A 12,656-nucleotide genomic window follows, 5' to 3' on the forward strand; every position below is an offset into this window, starting at 1 on the left:
TGCCAGCGCCTCACCACCCCCTTACCCTCCCTCCCACCCCCCGCAGCTACCAGTGTCTCCTCCCCTGCCAGCGCCCCCACCCCTCCCCCCTGCAGCTTCCAGTGCCCCCTCCCCCACTACTGTCAGGGCAGCCACCAGCACCTACCCACCCCCTCCGCCTTCCCCCCCACAGCTGCCAGCACCCCCCAGCCCTTCCCCCACTCCTGCCAGTGGCCACCCCGGCTCCCGCAGCGGCCAGCACAGCCACCAGTGTCCCCTCTGCTCCCGCCAGCACAGCCGCCAGTGCCCCCCAGCTCCTACAACCACCAGCGTCCTCTGCTGTGCAACCCAGAGACTCCCTGAGCAAAGCCTGCCACAGAAACCCAGGCCAAGCACAGGGCATGGCTATCAATTACGTACTACTCCTTTCTTCACATTAGATAAAACCATCATTACTTCTTGTGCCTGGAATATAATAAACCATCTTTATGCACAATTTTGTTTTAAATATAAAACAAATTCTTTTTTTTTTTAAGATTTTGTTTATTTATTTGACAGAGACAGCCAGCGAGAGAGGGAACACAAGCAGGGGGAGTGGGAGAGGAAGAAGCAGGCTCATAGCGGAGGAGCCTGATGTGGGGCTCGATCCCAGAATGCTGGGATCACGCCCCGAGCCGAAGGCAGACGCTTAACGACCGCGCCACCCAGGCGCCCCTAAATATAAAACAAATTCTGACCTCAGGGCCAAACTAGAGGCCAGGCTTCTAAACTTGAAACCTATTGGACAAGGCAAACAAACTAATAAAAAACAACTGTCTTATATTTCTGAAAAGTACCAAGTGATTGAATCTGTACCTAAATTCAAAGATTCACACTGATGTTCTATACTGTAATACGCTAATGTACATCTAATAAAACAAACAAAATTAGAAGTAAATCCATGTCTCTCGATAACCATCTCATGTAATCTCTTTCCACATTAAAAATAATTTAAAGGTGTGCGATAAAGACCTAAAACATACACTTATTTTGATTTCACCCTATATTATTTGCTAATTCGTGAATTAAAGGGATAGGCTGCACTTCAATCACAGCACACAATCCTCAGATGGAGAGGCGAGGGAATGCCCCAGCACCCTGGCGAAGTAGCCCCAGCCCCCCACGATGATTCCAAGTTGGAGGGGCCTGCTCTTATAGTCCAGTCCTACCACAGGGCTGCCCTGGGCAGGTTAAAAGATGTCATCCTCAATGTGCCGTCAGCACACCTTAAGTGTTCACAGAAAGGGAGGCCAGTGGACCAGAGTGAATGACGCTTGCATTTTATTTAACACATCAGATCTAACAGTAGTTATGATTCGAGTGAGATGAAATACAGTCCCCAAACATACTACTAAAAAACACTCTCCAGGTTTCCTCACGAACTCTCCAAACCTGCACTTCACAACTTTCAAACCACTTATGATACCAAAACATGACCGCCACCCTTTTTTCTTTTTTTAAAGAAGGCTCCACGCCCAGTGTGGGGCTTGAACTCACAACCCTGAGATGAAGAGTTCCATGCTCTACCAAGTGAGCCAGAGAGCTGACTACCTTTTAACGGTAATTTCTTTTCCCTTCCTTTTATCTGAGCAATAGTCTTTTTTTGTAAGCAAGAACCTTCTTATTACACATCAAATATTATGTGGAAAGCTTATAACAGATCAAAAGAATAGGTGCTCTGATGCATATGTGTAATACCCTTTCAGCTGGTCTCTTCCTATCTCTGACTAGAGCCCAAATCCTGCCTGCCTCCAAACAGCACTTAGGAATATTAGGGCTCCCAAAACACCTAACAGGTGTCTTAAGTGTTACGAAATATGAGCTAAACACTTGTAACCGTGTTCTGATATATGAACTAAACAGTAGTGATTCTTGGAACTGAGACCCACTGTCCCAAAAAAGCGTTTTAATAATATAATTATTAAACAATTATAATAATGTAATAATAAGTATAATATATAACCATTACGATGATATTAAATGTTGGGGAATCAATCTACCATAAGATTTATACTTTGGTAAGAAATATTTCTTAGCAGTTAAATGTATTTTTCTTCAAATATGTTTTTCTGCATTGGAAGCCAGTGCTCCATGAGTCTCTCTCATTTCTGTGCATCTCACAGAGGCAGGGATAGCCCATGTTCTGGACTTTTTTTTTTTTTAAGATTTATTTATTTTGGGGGCGCCTGGGTGGCACAGCGGTTAAGCATCTGCCTTCGGCTCAGGGCGTGATCCTGGCGTTATGGGATCGAGCCCCACATCAGGCTCTTCCGCTATGAGCCTGCTTCTTCCTCTCCCACTCCCCCTGCTTGTGTTCCCTCTCTCGCTGGCTGTCTCTATCTCTGTCGAATAAATAAATAAAATCTTTAAAAAAAAAAAAAAAAGATTTATTTATTTTGGAGAGAGTGCACGCACGCATGCAGGGGGGGAAGGGCAGAGGGAGAGGGCAAGAGAGAATCCTGAGCCAACTAACCAGTGAAGGTGGAGCCCAACACGGGGCTCAATCCCATGACCCTGAGATCATGACCGCAGCTGAAATCGAGTTGGATACTTAACCAACCGAGCCTCCCAGGAGCCGCTGGCCTATCATTTTAAGGATGTCTGGATAGCAGACAGCCTTGGAAAATAGAGATGGTGTCTCTCTGATGGAGAAGTAGATCTGTTTCCTACAGAGCAAAGGGCAGGCAAGTTCGCTTGCAGCCCATTTGTGGGTTCCCCGAAATCTGAGATTCTTCAGCTGTGATCTGAGCCCACAGTAGAAGCAGCCTCCACCTGAGCCACACTGTCCCCATGAGGCTGGTGGGACGGAGTGTTGTCCTGGGGAACAGGAAGCTAGCTCATGGCTTGCCTGTTCTGAGTACTGAAGTCCTTTGTCTCTGATCCAGGAGTCTCATGTCTACAACCACCATGCAGGAATCTAGCAGACTTAATTGTCAGCTTGCAAATACAGTAAAATCTCAGACCCTCCACAATTCTGGCAGCTTTGAGTGACAAGTGTGGGCAGCTAACATGGCTTTCTAGAGAAGAACAAATAAGGGCCCACAAGGTTGGGTTAAGGGCAATGAGAAGACTCCCACGATCTAGCAGTGAATGCTCTTACCCAAGCAGTAGGCAGGTGGGAGAAGTAAGGGTCCCCCAAGGACCCAACGTGCTGATGCTTGTCAGAGACTGAGAGCTGCAGGGGGAGCTTGGTCATAGCCCCTTCTCCCAGACAGGAGGGGTATTATCATGTTTGTGTAACACCAAGTCCTACAAGGCCAGCTAAAAAGATTATGGTTACAAGGAACTATTTTTCTTGTATACTTTGTCCTTTTCTGTATTTTCCAAATTTCATAGAGTGAAAGTGCATTACTTTAAGTAATATGAGAACAAATTAATGTTGTTATTAATTTTTAACTTTTTTCTTAAAAGAATTAACTTCCAAGAGATTGGCACCCAGAAAAATAACTTTTAAAATATCTAAGTTCAGTTTATGAGACAGTATAGTAAGCTAGTTCAGGACCCCAACTGCAGCAGCAGACTGCTTGGGTTCAAAGCCTGGTCCTATCACTGACCAACTGTGTAACACTGGGCAAATTTCTAAAACTCTCTGTGCATCAGTTTATTTCTTTATAAAATAGGTTTATTAATAACATCCCTACCTTACGGGGTCATTTTAAGGATCAAATGAGTTAACATAAGTAACATGCTTAGCATTAGGCTGGGTGCTTAGTAAGCGGAATATATGAGTTAACTGTATGGCTCAAATTACTGCCTTTGTTTTTAAAATTTCCAAGGTTTTGGAGTTCACATATCATTTGTGTTTCTGGATTAAATTTATTTCCCCTAATGCCAGCTTATCATCTTCTTCCCATCTCTTGTCACCTACCATCCACAAACCTATAAGAAACAATCCCACGTTTCTTGATGTGAATACCAGGTAGACAAGCACTTCTTATCACTTCCCCTGCCATGATGATTAACGTGCAAGCTCCTAATGAACTCGACCTCCATTCTGCCACAGCCCCACACATGCACTAGCCTGACTCCCTTGTCTCTCAGACCCACATCTAAGATCTCAGGCCGTGAGACTGCTCCATATTTGTCTCTGATACCTCCAGTCCTCTAACCTATACTGTGTCTCCATCATTATAACCTCCACTCCCTCAATCCACCCAATTCCTCCAACTGGTCTTGTTTTCACTTGCCTAAACCCTATGTCGAACTGTGTATTTTAATGATAATCTAGTACCAATAATATTCTAATATTCCTGGTCCTTCTGATTTCCACCAGATAGCTTAATTCCACTGGTGGCTCATTCCTTGAATTCTCAGTCCTGTGAAAGAAATTTACAAAACCTTGAGAAATGTGTGCTATTACATTCCAAAGTGGGCCTTTGCTGTTACCCGGCAACACTTAGCTGATCTCAGGCTAACAATTCCCTCAATGATTTTCCAAATGTTTTCCATTCTCCCTGACCCTAATCTCATTCCCTACTTTCTAGCAAATTGCAGCTGCCCTTGCCTCTTCCTTAGTAGGACATAACTGGGGAGCCTGCACATCCCTCAGCTTCCTTCCCCTACCTCTGATTTCTCTGTCTCTGTTCTTATTTCTTCCACTCTTTATAGAAAGGAAAATGTCTCATCCCTTTCCTCCCATGGCTCAGGCTTAGATGTTCATCCTTTCAAAGTGCTGGATCAGTGCTTCTCAAACTTTGGCATATGTCAGCACTACCAAGAAGCTTGCCAATCCCTGCGAACCAGCCCAAAGACATCTCAGTCAATTCTGATGAAGACAGCTGATCTGATGAAGACACCAGATAGACTGCTCTGTTCTTCCCCTTGGTGATCTTGCCTCCTCATGTAACCAACGACCCTGAAGTTTATATCTTTAATCCAAATCTCACCACTGAGACCCAGACCGTCCGTACATCTGAGCTGCCACCTCCCCTCAAGTATCTCACAAGTACTTAAATTTAATTCTAAAGTCAAACTTATCACTTTATCCCCTCAACCTGCTCCTTCAGTGTTACACACCCCAATTAATGGCACCATTACCCACTGTGTTCTTTTTTCTGGATGCTGCAAACATCCTTGTCATCCCCCCTCCTACTGCACCCTCCAACATACACACACACAGACACACACACTTTGAACTCTGATCTATTCAAACACCAAATCCTTCTGATTCTACTGTGTCATTAATGACTAAATCCATCCACTTCTCCTTCTGCCACCACATCTGTCTCACCTGGACAACTCCCTACTTTGCTAGCTAGTAGTCCAGTATCCAACTCTTGTCTCTCTCTGCCTGACCTGTTGCCTACATTGCAGTGGGAATGCAATCTTTGCATAATACAACTCTGATCATGTCACTCTTAGTCAGAACTTGCTAACAGAAGTACAGGCCAGCAACAGGGAAACAGGCACCCTAATGCAACAACAAATAAACATCAAATCTCATTAGCACCACCTCTAAGCAAATGAGGTGCTACACACACATATCCCTAAAACTTTCTTCTGCTATTTAGTGTACAAAATAATTATGGATGAAACAAATATAGATGAAACAAATTATTTATGATTTAATAGCATACAAAAGTGCTGTCCAATAGACCCTTCTTTGATGATGGAACTGTTCTATTCTGTGTTATCCAATAAGACAGCAACTAGCCATATGTGTTTATTAAGCACTTAGAATGTCGTTACTATGAACGAAGAACTGGACTTTTAATTTTATGTAATTTTAGTTCTTTTAAATTTATATAGTCACACATGGCTAGTGGTTACCATATTGGTCAGAGCAGATTATTAACAGCCTGCTGCTAACAAAATCTGATATAAGTACTCTCTGTACTCTCAAGTACTTTTTGGTTATTTTTCTAAACCTAACCTTGATATAAAATCATTTGAAAACAGCCTAGTTAAAATAACCTCATTTAACATGCTATTGCTCTACTTAATATTTTCATTAGCATTTATGTCAAAAAGAGGTAATCTACTACTAAATTCAAAAACTACCCCTATCTGTTTACATTAATAAAAATTACATTCTCTCATTAAGAAAATAGTTTTTAAAATGCAGCCTACATACGACCCATCTGACAGTGATATCAAGGTTCAAGACCCACACACTTATTCCCATACACTGACGAACTAAGTCCTCAAGTAAATCTCTTTGTGTTAAAAAAAAATTACATGTGAAGTTTTTCTAAAAAGAAACAGAATATATAATTCCAAGAAGATGCTTTTTTCTATTACATATGTATGAATGATATCAAGAAGAAATGCCTAAAATGTATACTCACATGCTTAAGCAGTCATAAAAGAATCGTTTAACAAAAAAAAGACCTCTGTAGTCAAATCGTATAAATGGTTCAAAATTTACTATCAATATTTCTTTTGAAAAATAGTAAATAACTCACAAAAAGAAATCTGCTCATTTTCAGTTATCAATCTAAGTATGAAAGAGTGAATTAGCAATATTACACTTACAGAAAAGGCTGCCACAGAGGAAGTCATGGAAATTGTTGGAGAGGATTTATGAAATACTGAGGATAACTGCTGTAGGATGAAATAACCGTTATTCTGACTCAGTCCACTAGGAGGCCAGGACAGTTATGTTTTTCTTTTAATTGTATTTTCTTCTTCTTTTTCTTTTTTATTAAATGAGACAAAAATCAGCCCAACTTGAAATCAGTAAAGTGTCACATTTATGAGCTTTAGCAACACCAACAGAAAAACATAAATTTTTTCATTATGCAATGTGGCAGCTTTTTTTTATCCTCAACAACTTTAGGACAGAGAGAAGAGGGGTAATGGGGCTATAAATAACCAGAGACTTCATCTGTTAACTCAGAATTGACTGGTTCCTACAAGTGCCAAAAATACATAAACTCTAGCTACTACCTTTCTTAAGATCATAAAAGTATTACAAAACTTAAAAAGTACAGGCTTTTTGGCATGCAACACGTGAGATTTTTAAACTTTTGTATGTGATTCTGTCGGCAAAGTAATGAAAGCATTGGGAGAGCTTTTATCGCTACCATTAATCACCAGCACAGCAGCATATAAGCAAAAAATACGCCTACTGCTCATTTTTCAAAATCGGGAGCTAGGAAGCCCCAAGGGGAAGGTTCCTATCAACTCTATTCTTGCATATGCTGAGCTAAAAGATGTGCCAGATGTCAGAATAACTTACTGAAATACCCTGCAAATAACAAAGTGGCAAAACATTGTCAGAGAGGAAAAAGGTGTCCATTAGTTTATCTTAAAAAGTAAGGAAGGTCTCCTGAATATAAGATCACAAACTATAAGAACTTGAACTTATCAACAGTTGTACTTCTTTCAAGTACTTTTGAATGTTTGTATTATGTCATATATTACTAAGATCTCAAGAACTCTGTCATATTTTTATCTCCAGTATGAATACTTAACCCCTCCCCAAAACCATAAACCTAAGTTACTTTAATGAAACTCCACCCCTTTTATTAAAATCATAGTTCAATAAGCACTCAATGTACTAGTTAAAAACAGCATTGAAACTGAGTACTTTCTTTCTGCTCATGAAACACTATATTGTTCTTAAGAAAAGCAAGCTATATAATTACGCTAGTTTCATATCAATATTATTTTGAAAATTACAACTATCACGACATTATAACAGGTTAAATTAAATAGGCTAGTAAAGACTAAATACGTGTAGACAGATTTCTTTTTAGATTTAAATAAGCACTGAATGGGTAAAAGTCTAAAACATTAAAAGAGTTATAATTGCTGTTTGAACTTTTTGTGCTGGCCAACTACACACTTAATTGCTTTGTCCTGAAGATCAAGGAAGTGACAATTACAATGTATATACAAAAGCTCTAACAATAAGCTGACATGTTTCTATGGTGATGAAAATTTAAACAAGATTTTGCCTGGACATCTTGGCCTCTCAGAAGGTATGGAAACACCATGTGACATACTGTGGCTCTACCTATCAGGAAAGCCTGGGGAAAATTTCTACATTTACAGAACATTTAAAATAAATATCAAGCCACTGTTCATTTAACAAAAAAGAGTCTCTTAGGAACACTAAGATAAGGTTTGCTCAGCATGCTATCAAGACTGCACCAAATACATATGCCGTCATCTGGGGAAGATCGATAGAAACACTAAAGAGGAACAGAAAATAAAGGCAGGTATTAATTCTTTTAAACCATGAAAAAAGCTACAGACAAGCATCAGTAGAGTGTCAAACATTTCCCCCCCTTTGCTCCCAAGGTAATCATTAAGAGTTTGGGCAAAAAAAGTTTTGGTCCCAGGTCAAAGAAAACAGCTTTACAGAAAGATTTGTTAAGCTACAGTGAAATATTTTTTAATATTAATATTTTCTGCATTTAATGTAATCTATTTAAGATGGAAAAATTAAAACTATAAGATGTTCAAGTTAATAAAATTTGACAAAGAGAATGTATCTTAGGATAAGTTAAAAACACTATCATTGCCAGTTCACTTAACTAAGATGTTCATTGTATTCGAATTTATGAGAAACTTTCCACGATGTTAGACAAACAAAAATCCTCAAGATCGCAAGTAAATAAATTAATACAGCAAGTAAATGAAACAAGTAAATAAAAGAACTGAACCATAAAAAGACTGCAAGGACTTTATATTAAAATTTTAAAACATAATTCTAAAGTTGGAAAAAATATTTCTCAATATACTACATCATATCAAAATAACTTAATGGTCAGCCAGTAAAAACCTTTCCTTCTACTTCTTTTCCAATAACCTTTAGTTATCAATTTCACAGAAAAGAAGAGATGGGAACTGACATTTGCTGAGCTCCTACCAGTTGCTTTATATGTGCTCACTGAACCTTCACGATAAATTAGAAGGTAAACGGTATTATAAATGAGGAAGCTCACATCCCAAAAAGTTTAATAATCTGCCTATAGTCACCCTGTTCAAGGCTTGCCAGCACTCACTCTAAACTCAGGTTTGTCAGCTTTCAGAGCCTGTGCTTTCCACCTCCTCACACAACAGAAATAAGACACCAAAGACAAACTGATGTGGAAATAGGGAGGTGGGGGAGAATGCTTCAAACATACTTAAGACAAACCTCTAATTTAGTAAAGGAAATAAAGCAAAATACATAAAAGCTTCTTTTACTAGAACATTAATTTTCAATTCCATAATAGCAAACTCATGCTGAGGTCAAATCCTCAGTCCCATAACAAAGATTAGGGTTTTTATCATATCACTACAGCAAAATGTACAAAATATTAAAGTGTAGAATATAATAGAAAGTACTGCCACATGATTTAGATGTGGCGTCACATCACTTATGTGGCAAAGAGTACATTCACACAAAAAGCATTAGGAATTCCAAAATACCACATAAAGCTTAGGGCTCTCTGCCCTCACTCCATTATCTGAGTTGGGCCCATGTCTCCCTGATTTCCACATTCCCTCCAGTTCTCAATAAAAGCTGCTTTGGCTGGATAGGTGCGCATGCATGTGTATTTTATAGTTTCCCATTGAAAACCAAGAAATTGGCATTTTAGTTTTACATATCAGCTTCAATTTGGGTAATGTGAGCCCATCACCAAGAAATAAATAGCCTTTTATTCCTTCCTATTTTTAAATAATGACAGTATACTGTTTAGCTCCGTATGTCTATAAAATAGCTGTGGATATACCACCCAACTTAAAGGAACATCATCACAACCACTGGGGCACCCATGTGGTCCTCCCAGCTGCACCAAACTTCCACGCCAACCTGGCCAAATATAACCACTGATTTGAATTGCCATGCTCGTCACTTATTTACTTTTATTTTTTATTGTGGTAACATACACGTCATAAAGTTTACCAAGTGTATAGTTCTATAGCATTAAATACATTCATTCACACTGTTCTACCATCAACATCACCATCCATCCCCAGAACTTCTTCACATTCTCCAACTGAAACTCTACACTCATTAACAATAAGTCCCCATTCCTTCGTGCTCCTGCCCCCAGCCCCTAGCACCTACCATCCTATTTTCTGTCTCTATGAATTTGACCGTTCTAGGGACCTCGTACAAGTGCCATCGCAGTATTCATCTTGCTGTGTTAGCCTTACCTCACTCAGCATAATGCTCTCAAGGTTCATCCATGTTGCACCATGTGTCAAAATTTCTTTACTTCTTAAGGTGAAATAATATTCCATTGTAGATGCATACTACACTTTGTTTATCTATTAATCCACTGGTGGATACTTGGGTTGTTTACACCTTTTGGACATTAAAAATAACGCTGCCAGGAAAATAAGTGTACAAAAAGATCTGTGAAGGAAAGAGAGGAAAACGGCAGTGGAGTAGGAGGACCCTAAGCTCACTGGTTATCAGAGGGGAGGTAGGCGGGAGGACAAGTGAAACAGGGGATGGGAACGAAGGAGTGCACTTGTCGTGATGAACACCAGGTGGTATATGAAGTGTTTCACTACGTTGTACACCTGAAACTAACACTACTCTGTATGTTAACTAACTGCAATTTGAATAAAAACTTTTCTAAATGAATAAATGAGTATCTGTGGAGTTCTTGCTTTCAATTCTTATGTGTATATACCCAGAAGTGGAATTGCTGGATCATATATAGTAATTCTATTTTAATTTTTTGAGCAACCACCATACTGCTTGTTTTCCACAGCGTCTGCACAATCTTACATTCCCACCAAGAGTGTACGAGAGTCCCATTCTCTCTACATCCTCACCAATACTTGTTATGGTTTGGGGGTGTTTTGCAGTTGTTGTTAGCAGCCATCCTAATGGGTGTGAAGAAGCATCTCACTGTGGTTTTGATTTACATTTCCGCAAAGACTAGTGCTGTTGAGGTCTTTCATGTGCTTATTGGCCACGTGTATGTTTTCTTTGGAAACATGTCTATTCCAGTCCTCTGCTCCTTTTTTATTTGATAGAACAGGTCTCATCACCATGTTCTTCAAAATTGTTTTGGCCATTCTTGGCTCTGTGTTCCTCCATAAGAATTTTACTATCTGCTATCACATTCTTTAAGAAATCTGTTGGAATTTTTTTTTTAGAATTGTGTTGATTCTGGGGCGCCTGGGTGGCTCAGTCGTTAAGCGTCTCCCTTCAGCTCAGGGCGTGATCCCAGAGTCCTGGGATCAAGCCCCACATCAGGCTGCTCCACTAGGAGCCTGCTTCTTCCTCTCCCTCTCCCCCTGTGTTCCCTCTCTCGCTGGCTGTCTCTCTGTCAAATAAATAAATAAAATCTTTAAAAAAAAATTGCATTGATTCTGAAAAATAATTTGAGAGCTGTTATTTTTACCATATAAAGAAAGTCATAAACATAGAATAACCTATCCATTTATTTAAGTCTCCTGTAGCATTTTATATTACAGGAGACTCCTATATTATTTCCATAAAGATTCTACATATCACTTGTCTCATTTTCAAAATACCTTAGGCAATCTTGCTACTATAAAAATATTTTTAATTAGATTTTCTTTATTGCTGTTATTTCTTGATTTTTGTATATTATTTTTCTATTTTAATCTATACTAATTTTTCCTATTAATCTTATATCTAGGTTCCTTGCTCAATTTTCTTATTTGAATTAATACTTTAGATTTATGGGATTTTTCAATAGACAATATCACCCGTTAATAATGACTTGTTTGTTCCTTTCAATTTTTCCTTTTCTTCTCTAACTGTGCTACTAGTAACTCCATTACAGTGTTATTAGAAATAAAGGATTTAAGATGGCATCCCAATTTTAGAGTAAATACTTTTAACATTTTACCATTAAGTACAATGTCAGTTACAAACAGAGTAGATACCCATTATCAGGTTAAGAAAGTTCCCTCAAGTTCTTAGTTCGCTTTTTAATCATGAATGGTTACTGATTTTGCTAAATGTGTTTTGTGTCTCTTTGGAGGTGCTCGCTTGATTTTTTTTTCTCATTTACTTTCCTAATATGAATTATAGCCATAGATTTTCGAATGTGAAACCAATCTTGCATACCTGAAATGAAATTTTCTTTGATGATTTTTTTTGCATACTTGGCTGAATTCAGCTTAATATTTTCTGATTCACAAGTATTCACGAATAAGAATGGCCTATAATGATCCTTTCTTATACTATCTTTGTCTACTTTCAGTATCAAGATTATATTAGTGCCGTAAAACTGTGAATGTTCCATCTTCAAATCTCTGAACAAATTTGTATAAAACTGAAGTTATCTATTCTTTGAAGTCTGGTAAAAATATCCTGCAAACTGTCTGGACTTGATTTTTTTTAAATCAGAATAACTGTAGAACTTTCGTTTCTGGCAATATTGAGAATAAGATATCCTTAATTTCCTCTGCCAAAAAATGTCTACAATGCTAGATCAAATATTTTTAAATCTCTCTGAAATCTTCTCTTTGTCTATTCATTCTGAGCAATACATTGAGTTTGGTACCTCTCACAGTGTTGGCTTTTCCCAAATATCAGGTCATTTTCTGAATCCCTACTCATCTTTATATTTAAGAGTTTTTATCCCTCCTGTTTTCTTTATCACCTCCTGACTCTGGTGACAGTAGAACTAGTAAGTGGATCTAGAAAGTAGATCTAGATAGGCAGGATCTGGTTCTGAGCGACATGTCTCAGTAGCTTGTATCTTGGT

The 12,656-nt window shown here is 38.8% G+C and overlaps 1 protein-coding gene across 3 annotated transcripts in view; it reads right to left on the reverse strand.

The window, feature by feature from the left end:
- LMBR1 (limb development membrane protein 1) overlaps positions 1-12,656 on the reverse strand; it is a 180,989-nt gene that overhangs the window by 78,758 nt on the left and 89,575 nt on the right. The gene's annotated exons all lie outside the window — the stretch shown is intronic.

Source organism: Ursus arctos, unplaced genomic scaffold (assembly GCF_023065955.2).
Source record: "Ursus arctos isolate Adak ecotype North America unplaced genomic scaffold, UrsArc2.0 scaffold_3, whole genome shotgun sequence".
Classification (NCBI taxonomy): domain Eukaryota; kingdom Metazoa; phylum Chordata; class Mammalia; order Carnivora; family Ursidae; genus Ursus; species Ursus arctos.